Genomic DNA, 10,344 nt, shown 5'->3' on the forward strand with positions numbered 1-10,344 from the left:
GTGTTTTACTAACAATGGTGAAAAAAAGATAAATCTAAAACCATGATAAAGTAAGGTCCAGCTGGATAGTCTATCGGTGTTATCCAAAGTGACAGATTGCTTTTCTGAAGGTTTACTGAAATACAGCAAATCAAGATGGATACAAAGTTTTTTTTAATGAAGATCAGGAAAAGATTATGAAATTTTTTAGGACGTAAGACTATATTTCTAGTTATGAAAATATAATGTTTCTTGTTAATATTAAAAGCAAGTATCAATAAGACTACTAATGAAAAAATATTGAGAAATTATTGTCCATTTTATCATAAAGGAGACAGTTTGATACAGTGGATAATAATTGAGTTTTGAAATAAGAAGGCAGAATGTATCAATCAAGTCCAAATCTCCACTGATTAACAGAAAATAGCCACACCTTATCATTAATATAGGATTAATAAAATTTTTCCTTCAGAGTTGTTGTGATGTAAGACATATAGATGAAGAGGTTAGCATGCAGTTTGGTACCTAAAAAGCCCTCAGTCCATGATTACATTTCCTAGGATGACACTGTCTTCTGCTTTTATGAGCATTCCTACCAAAAATATAGGCAGACATTTTGATATTGTATCCATTATGCATTTAATAAATGTATTCATTAATTCATTCAACACAATGTTTGAGGCACTCGGGTCAACAATATGAAGGAAATCAGCACGCGTGACGATAGTGCAAAGCAAGAGATCAATTATTGATGAAGAGATAGTTGCAACAGTGTGAGAAAAGGAGAGTGTTAAAATAAGTATCACTAAAGCGACAGAATTTGATTGATCATAGAAGATATATATGGTTCCTAAAATTTCAGAAGGTTGTAGAGAGAAATAGATGGTGGAAACTAGAGTAAATTCCATGTACAACCCGAAAAAAAGTTCTGAGCCTCATGTGAGCCAGTCTTCAAGCAAATAGGCTCTAGTCATAATGAGAAAATAATTCCAGTTCTCTAATTGTCTCTCAAGGAACATCAAAGGGACTCAATTTGAAACCTACTTCCGCCATCCTTTTCATTTCTTTATGTTTTACCCCCTTCTGCTTCCCCTGAAGCATCCCTTCATGTTCTCCTTCTCTACACAGCATCAAAATATACTTCATCCCAAGAGGTCTTTCCTTTTTCATTTCCTTTGCTGTATTTCTCTTTATTCTTACCCCTTGTAGAAGTTACTCTTGACACAATTCAAATTCCCTATTCTGATTTTCCCTCCACTGATTAGTATGATCTGCATAAAAAGGTCCAAGAACTAGGGCAGGGGCTCTTTTCCAAGGGATTCAAGGAGAGAACTGCATTTCAACATAATTGGGTTTCTCTTTATATGCTATGCATTTATTTTATGCATTTAGAAACATTCTGAGAAGTAATCCACAGGTTTCTTTAGATTGCCAAATAAGTTTGTGGCACAAAACAAGTTTTAAAACCTTTAAAACTAGGGAGGAGGAGAAGGAGCAATGGCAGCAAATATTTATTCAGTTGAATTTTTGTCCCTATTTCACTTGAAAGGACCTGCAGTTTTGCAGGAGACAGTGAGCAGTCTACGTGGCCAAAACTTATCAGGAGGAACAGGAAGGAAAGGGAGATGAGACACTGATTTCCATGAGAAAGGAAACAAAAATGACAGACAAAACAGCCACTATCCTGTGTATAAATAGTAGCAGCCTTTTCACAGAAACACAAATGGCACATCCCCTCTATTTTCCTTTCTATCCTCTCTTAGATTACCCGGCTTCTTCTCTCATTAGTGTTCCCCAAATGATCCATAGTCTAAATCTAGCAATGCAATATTTGACCTTACTAAAACTTCTGATTTCAAAGCAGATTAGTTGCTTCCCCAAATTAAATGGAAACCAGCTGTCACAGTTCAAATATTTCACAGCAGGTACCCAGCCATCTAATTCGCATCCTGTCTCCCCTTATACCCTCCACACCTCTCCTAATACTTTAACTAGAAATCTTCAAGGCAGTAGATTTCTGAAAGACATTCCTGTCAGCTCTTAGTGTTGTTGAAAAATCAACCCACCTGCCACCAGCTGTGTGACAGTTTCTCCAGCGTTGCCAGGCCCATAACGGCTCAGAGTATATGTGAATATATTATTTTTGACAGGTTCCTCTCCCAATTAAAGACCACACAACACTCTCCATTCACAGTCAAGATTCCCAATAGTTCTATCCCTTGAGAAGCTAAGGAGTTTTACACCTAGGAAAAAATAAGAATCTGTAGGTTTTCAGGGGGATCTGCGAAGGGACACACATCAGCGGCAGCACATTCTTTAACATTAGCCGTCAGTCTTCAGGGGCAGTGCTGGCTGCCAATTTGCAGGATGTTAGTCACCTTCTGCCATCAGCTCCATGACAATAGCAAAACTCTCCCGTAATACCCAAACTTTTGCTTCTGTGAAAGTGGCAGAATCCCAATTATTCTCACAAATAGAAGACTCAGAACTGACTGAACCACATTTTAAGTTTTCCTCTTGAGAACAGATTGAATATGGCACCTTCTTTCAAGTAATGGCCACTTGAAAGATCAAACTATTGCACGAAACTGCATAGATAACATGAATTTAAACTCGTTCTCATGGTGGTTTACAGTCAATGGTGAATGAGAACTGATTTTCTTTTGCAGTTTAACTCCCTTGAACTTCAAAATTTACAACTAATATTACTGGTGAGAGACTTACACTAGCTGACATGTATTCGATTACCAATAATAGAAAATTCAGAAAATGTATTGAGTGAATAGTACATATCAAGCATTGCACACATATGAACCCATTTAATTTTCATTGAAATCCTTTTATTTGAATACCAAGATGATCATTTTGAAGAGGAGGAAACTGAGAACATAAGTAACCAGATGAAGCTAGTACTAGGCAGAGCCTGGATTTGAGAGTAGGCAGTCTGAATCCAGAGGCCAATTGCAAGTTTTATTCTTATGCAGGGCTCCACATATAAAAGGCTCCATACTTAAGGTTCTTTTCTAATTGTCTTGAGATTATTAATAATTTTTGGATAAGGAGCTATGCATTTTCATGTTGCACTTCACCTTATATAGCTGGTCCTGAACATACAATTAACCTGAATGCTACATGGACTATATTTTACCACCTAGTTCAGAGAAAGTCCAGCAAACTCCGCTGCTTTATCCTTACCCATGCTCAGAGTTCTTACTTGTCCTTATCTTAACTGAAATCTGGTTCTCAGTAGAAAACATCAATCTTTTGGAAGGTTACCTCTCAAGTGACGGTCAGTGTTTTGTTTACCACTGTGCGTGAGGGTTAGGAGAGTCTATTTACTTCAAGCTTCTCATTTCCACTTTTCGACCATTTCTCTCAGCTTCTTGTAAAGTAACTCCTACTTCCTTGACTTCCAAGCTATTCATTACGCTGCTCTTCCCCTTTCTCATTTGGGATCATTTTTAAAGCCTCTGGTTCATTCTCCACTTGACTTGATTCTTTGGAACCAGGCCGAAGCATCTTTAACATCACAGCGCCTTCAATATCCATACATAAACCCATCCTTTCACTACCTGGTCTCTCACATCTTTGACCTCTAAGTCTATGATATCAATTCAGCCACATTCTGCAAAGGTGATACATAGGAATTTGTTATTACCAGAAATGGAACCACTTAATCATAAATTCGTATTTGCTATATTTTTGCTATTGCCATCAGCCCTTCCAATTGAATTATTTACTCTTTTGATCTTAATTCTTGACCCTGTAGGATCTTTTCATCTTCTACACTCTGATTGTCCTTATGCCGCAACGTTTATCTTTATTAATGTCTTCCCTTACTCATTGATACCACAGACCACTATTTCTATACTTATGTCAGTACCCAAACTCCACAGCACTTCTATTTTTTTCATCACAGCAATCTGGCAAAATGTCATCCTAAATTAATCCTGACCAATGATTTCTCTATGTCTGCATTTTAAAATCCAAGCTTTACTGGATTTAGACCCATACTAGATAGCTTTGAATCAGATGTACACATGATTACCAATTTCCAATAGGTCATCAGCCCTGGCATGCAATTCAATTCTCCAAAAGTGTTCCAGTATATCTGCTCTCAGCTCAAATGCACTAGTGATATTGCTTGAGAAAAGAATTCTAAGCAAGTGATTTATACAGGAGTGGTGAAAGCAGGATAGGACAGGATGAGAAGTGAGGCAAAAGGCCTGGGTTCTGCTGAATTCCCAGCATCAGTCTCAACCCACAAGGAGTCCAGAACACAAATGGCACTACGGAGTTGGACTACTTGAGGCAGAGACAAGAAATTCAGGATTTTGTATCAACATAGGCCCCTACTCATCCCATTCGTTAGCCCTTCATTCCCTGGACATAGGGAAAAACCTCCTAGGCATACATACATACAACCAAGGGCAATTCTCAGAAGACTACATGATTTGCTTGCAGCTGACCTCAACAGCATCTGGGTGATGAATTCACTGTGGAGTACATGAGATTTGAGTGAGAGAACCATTACCATCAACTCCATTTACTTTTGCAATCTCTACAATAATTCTGTTCAGTTCACTCACTCAATAGTGTCCGACTCTTTGCAACCCAATGGAATGCAGTACACCAGGCCTCCCTGTCCATCACCAACTCCTGGAGTTTACTCAAACTCATGTCTATTGAGTCGGTGATGCCATAAAACCATCTAATTCTCTGTCATCCCCTTCTCCTCCCACCTTCAATCTTTCCCAGCATCAGGGTCTTTTCAAATGAGTCAGTTCTTCGTATCAGGTGCCCAAGGTATTGGAGTTCCAGCTTCAGCATCAGTCCTTCCAATGAACACCCAGGACTGACTTCCTTTAGGATAGACTGTTTGGATCTCCTGATCTCCTTGCAGTCCAAGGGACTCTCAAGAGTCTTCTCCAACACCACAGTTCAAAAGCATCAATTCTTCAGTGCTCAGCTTTCTTTATAGTCCAACTCCCACATTCATACATGACTACTGGAAAAACCATAGCTTTGAATAGACGGACCTTTAATGACAAAACAATGTCTCTGCTTTTCAATATGCTGTCTAGGTTGGTCAGAACTTTTCTTCCAAGGAGCGAGTATCTTTTAATTTCATGGCTGTATCACCATCTGCAGTGATTTTGAAGCCCAAAAATAAAGTCTGTGACTGTTTCCACTGTTTCTCCATCTATCTTCCATTAAGTGATGGGACCAGATGCCATGGTCTTAGTCTTCTGAATGTTGAGTTTTAAGCCAACTTTTTCACTCTCCTCTCTCACTTTCATCAAGAGGCTCTTTAGTTCTTCTTCCCTTTCGGCCATAAGGGGGGTGTTATCTGCATATCTAAGGCTATTGATAATTCTCCCGGCAATCTTGATTCCAGCATGTGCTCCATCCAGCCCAGCGTTTCTCATGATGTACTCTGCATATAAGTTAAATAAGCAGGGTGACAATATACAGGCTCGATGTACTCCTTTCCCTATTTGGAAACAGTCTGTTTTTCCAAGTCAAGTTCTAACTGTTGCTGCCTGACCTACATACAGATTTCTCAAGAGGCAGGTCAGGTGGTCTGGTATTCTCAACTCTTTAAGAATTTTCCACAGTTGGTTGTGATTCACACAGTCGAAGGCTTTGGCATAGTCAATAAAGCAGAAGTAGATGATTTTCTGGAACTCTCCTGCTTTTTCAATGATCCAGCAGATGTTGGCAATTTGATATTTGGTTCCTCTGCCTTTTCTAAATCCAGCTTGAGCATCTGGAAGTTCACGGTTCACGTACTGTTCAAGTCTAGCTTGGAGAATTTTGAGCATTACTTTGCTAGCCTGTGAGATGAGTACAATTGTGCAGTAGTTTGAGTATTCTTTGGCATTGCCTTTCTTTGGGACTGGAAAGAAAACTGACCTTTTCCAGTTCTGTGGTCATTGCTGAGTTTTCTAAACTTGCTGGCATATAGAGTGAAGCACTTTCACAGCATCATCTTTTAGGATTTGAAATAGTTCAACTGGAATCCAATCATCTCCACTAGCTTTGTTTGTAGTGATGCTTTCTAAGGTCCACTTGACTTCCAATTCCAGGATAGTTTGGCTCTGGGTGAGTGATCACACCATCGTGATTATCTGGGTTGTGAAGATCTTTTTTGTACAGTTCTTCTGTATATTCTTGCCTCCCTCTTCTTAATATCTTCTGCTTCTGTTAGGTCCATACCATTTCTGTCCTTTATTGTGCCCATCTTTGCATGAAATATTCCTTTGGTATCTCTACTTTTCTTGAAGACATCTCTAGTCTTTCCCATTCTATTGTTTTCCTCTATTTCTTTGCACTGATCAATGAGGAAGGCTTTCTTATCTCTCCTGGCTATTCTTTAGAACTCTGCATTCAAATGGGTATATCTTTCCTTTTCTCCTTTGCCTTTCACTTCTCTTCTTTTCTCAGCTATTTGTAAGGCCTCCTCAGACAACCCTTTTGCCTTTTTGCATTTCTTCTTATTGGGGATGGTCTTGATCCCTGCCTCCTGTGCAATGTCATGAACTTCCATCCTTAGTTCTTCAGGCACTCTATCAGATCTAATCCCTTGAATCTATTTCTCACTTCCACTGTATAACTGTAAGGGATTTTATTTAGGTCATATCTGAATGGTCTAGTGGTTTTCCCTACTTTCTTCAATTTATGTCTGAATTAGGCAATAAGGAGTTCATGATCTGAGCCACAGTCAGCTCCTGGTCTTGTTTTTGCTGATTGTTTAGAACTTCTCTATCTTTGGCTGTGAAGAATATTATCAATCTGGTTTCAGTATTGACCACCTGGTCGTGTTCATGTGTAGTCTTCTCTTGTGTTGTTGGAAAAGGGTGTTTGCTATGACCAGTGCATTCTCTTTGCAAAACTTTTATTAGCCTTAGCCCTGATTCATTCTGCACTCCAAGGCCAAATTTGCCTGTTACTCCAGGTATTTCTTGACTTCCTGATTTGTACTCTGGTCCCCTATAATGAAAAGGACATCTTTTTTGGGTGTCAGTTCTAGAAGGTCTTGTAGGTCTTCATACAACCATTCAACTTCAGCTTCTTCAGTATTACTTGTCGGGGCATAGACTTGGATGACTATGATACTGAAAGTTTTACCCTGGAAACAAACAGAGATCATTCTGTCGATTTTGAGCTTTTTTCCAAGTACTGCATTTTGGACTCTTTCATCAACTATGATGGCTACTCCATTTCTTCTAAGGGATTCTTGCCCACAGTAGTAGATATAATGGTCATCTGAGTTAGATTCACCCATTCCAGTCCATTTTAGTTTGCTGATTCCTAAAATGTTGATGTTCACTCTTGCCATCTCCTGTTTGACCACTTCTCATTTGCCTTGATTCACGGACCTAACATTCCAGGGTTCTATGCAGTGTTGCTCTTTACAGCATTGTACTTTACTTCCATCACAGTCATATCCACAACTGGGTGCTGTGTTTGCTTTGGGTCTGTCTCTTCACTCTTTCTGAAGTTATTTCTCCACTCTTCTTCAGTAGCATACCGGGCACCTACCGACCTGGGGAGTTCATCTTTCAGTGTCCTATCTTTTCGCCTTTTCATACTGTTCATGGGGTTCTCAAGGCAAGAATACTGAAGTGGTTTGCCATTCCCTTCTCCAGTGGACCATGTTTTTTCAGAACTCTCCACCATGACCCATCTGTTTTGCGTAGCCCTACATGGCATGGCTCATAGTTTCACTGAGTTAGACAAGGCTGTGGTCCATGTGATCAGATTGGTTACTTTCCTGTGACTGTGGTTTTCTATCTGATGGAGAAGGATAAGAGGCTTATGGAAGCTACTTGATGGGAGAGACTGACTGAGGAGAAACTGGGTCTTGTTCTGATGGGCAGGGCCAAGCTCAGTAAATCTTTAATCCAATTTTCTGTTGATGGGTGGAGCTGTATTCCCTCCCTGTTATGTACCTGGGGCCAAACTATGGTGAAGCTAATGGCGACCTCCTTTAAAATGTCCCATGCAAGCACTGCTACACTCACCACCCCTGACTCTGCCCCGACACAGCCAACCCACACCTCCACCAGAGACTGCTACACACTCACGGGTGAGCCTGGCTCATTATCTTGTGGGGTCACTGCTCCTTTCTCCTGGGTCCTGGTGTATACAAGGTGCACATGGGGTTGCAAAGTGTCAGACATGACTGAAGTTACTTAGCATGGATGTATGCACAATCCGAAGCTGGTATCACTGAAGACTCAGACTACTATAATTACTTAAACATTTTTCTATCTTCCTCCTACCTATCAACCTACTTGAATCCCCACTACTATCTAAGGCATTTTCCTTTGTTTACATACTCTCTCAGAATGGTGTTACTCAACTCCAGAGATCTTATTTCTTACATTATGTGCTTAATATTGTCTGCTCAACCAAGCTGAAAGCTCCAAGAGAACAAGGACTATTTTGATCACCAATATTATCCCTCTTGGTATAAAAGAGTGGTACACATAGATTCCTTGATGAATGAATGAATGAAAACAGCTATCACTTCTATAGAACCTACTGTGTGCCACAGACCATTCCAAATGCTTTATGCATAACTTTATTTATTAATATCTTCCATAGCAGTCAGTGAACTATATGCTAATACTATTCATTCCACCGAAGATAAAAGAAATTGACATTCCGACAACTAGTAGGAAGATCTGAGATTTTAATCTAAGTAATTCCTGCTCTTATCTTTTACATTATAGGGCATTATGTTGCCTTTCAAATGAATGATGGAATGAATAAAGTACTAATGAAATGGAGTGAGAGAAAAGGGAGGAGAATGGAGGAAGGAAAGAAGAAAGGAGGGAAAGAAGGAAAGAATAACGCATGTGTACCTACACATATACATGCTATTATGATGTAGTGAGGAGCTTTCGAGGCTCTCTGAGTAAACTGCCATTTGTTTAACCTGTATTCTTAATCAAATATCAGTTATCACTCAGTTTATAGCCACACTTCATCTCTAAAGTGTTCACTCATTATACTAATTTGAAGAGACCAAATACCTATTTCCCCAAATACTCAAAACTAAAACACTCAGAAAATTTAACCATGCTAACCTCATCACAAGTCACCCATCACATAGTTTATGTGTTACTAACAGACACAGTTCTGATACCGGGCCCTCCACTAGGCAATATCTACGGTGATAGCAAAGCATTAAAGGAAATGTACCAGTCTCACACAGTCCATTTATCACTTTAAACATAACTGGAAGCATAGAGTACCTCAATAATGGAAGGGAAGATAATATTAATAGGTTTTTTTAAAAAATATAGTAATAGTTTGAAACAATTTGGTCTTCTAGAAATCCAGATGGGAAATTAATAGTTGCTCAGGTTTGGAAGTAAACTTCAAGGTTATTCTGCCCAAATCTTTCATGACATCTGCGCCACTCAGAGAATTTTACTTACTATTTTTCTTTCCTATAAAGATTCTCATTAATGAGTTTAATATTTTTAAGCTTAAGACTAGAAATCGAGAGCTGGCTGCTTAAAAACAAAGCTGGATAAAAGGTTTGTTTTGTCACATGTCTTTTTTAAATAAAAGGATCGAAGATGTCTTTAGTCATCATCAGAATGTAGTTTGAGCCTTCATGTGTGTGAGAGAACATTTCCCTCAATTTATTATAATTTCTGTGATTTATGCACAACCGTGATGGGGACAGCTTGGTGTAGGTTTCCAAGGCGCAGTGTGGGAGGCCCTGTGTGCACAGTTCCTCGCTATTTGTTAATAGGATTTGTCCACATACCCTCTGCCCAATCTGTCTGGTGCTTTGAAATATTGCAGCTGCTTTTCATTTCCTGTTAAATCTGATTGGCAGCAATGCCAGAGCTGTAGCTCAACCTGGAAACAGAAGCATGACTCCAAGCAAGAATACACAGGGTGGCAAAAGAGTCATTGATGCCACCACAAAGTGAAAATTTTCCATCACCAGCTACCATCTGGGGACTTCAGTTACAGTGCTAGGCCCATTTCTAAAGTAGGATGTTCCAGCTGTACTGGATGCTGGTTTATAACATGGGTGACTCCAACACGGTGGTTCTTAACTGGGCGTGATTTTGCTTCCCACAGGACATTTAGCAATGTCTGTCTTAATGGTCCCAATTGAGGGCTGATTCCCATCACATGGGTGGAAGGCCAGGGATGCAGCTAAAAATCCCACAATGCACCTGAAAGTCTTCCATGACAAAGAATTATACTGTACATAATTTCAGTACTGCTGAGGTTGAGAGTCCTGTTCAAGGTATTCCAAACCAAACTAAAAGCTATAAATGATCATTTCCCTTCTTTACTGCCATTTAGGATACAAACAGCAATGCTTAC

This window comes from Dama dama, chromosome 24 (genome assembly GCF_033118175.1).
Source record: "Dama dama isolate Ldn47 chromosome 24, ASM3311817v1, whole genome shotgun sequence".
NCBI classification, from domain to species: domain Eukaryota; kingdom Metazoa; phylum Chordata; class Mammalia; order Artiodactyla; family Cervidae; genus Dama; species Dama dama.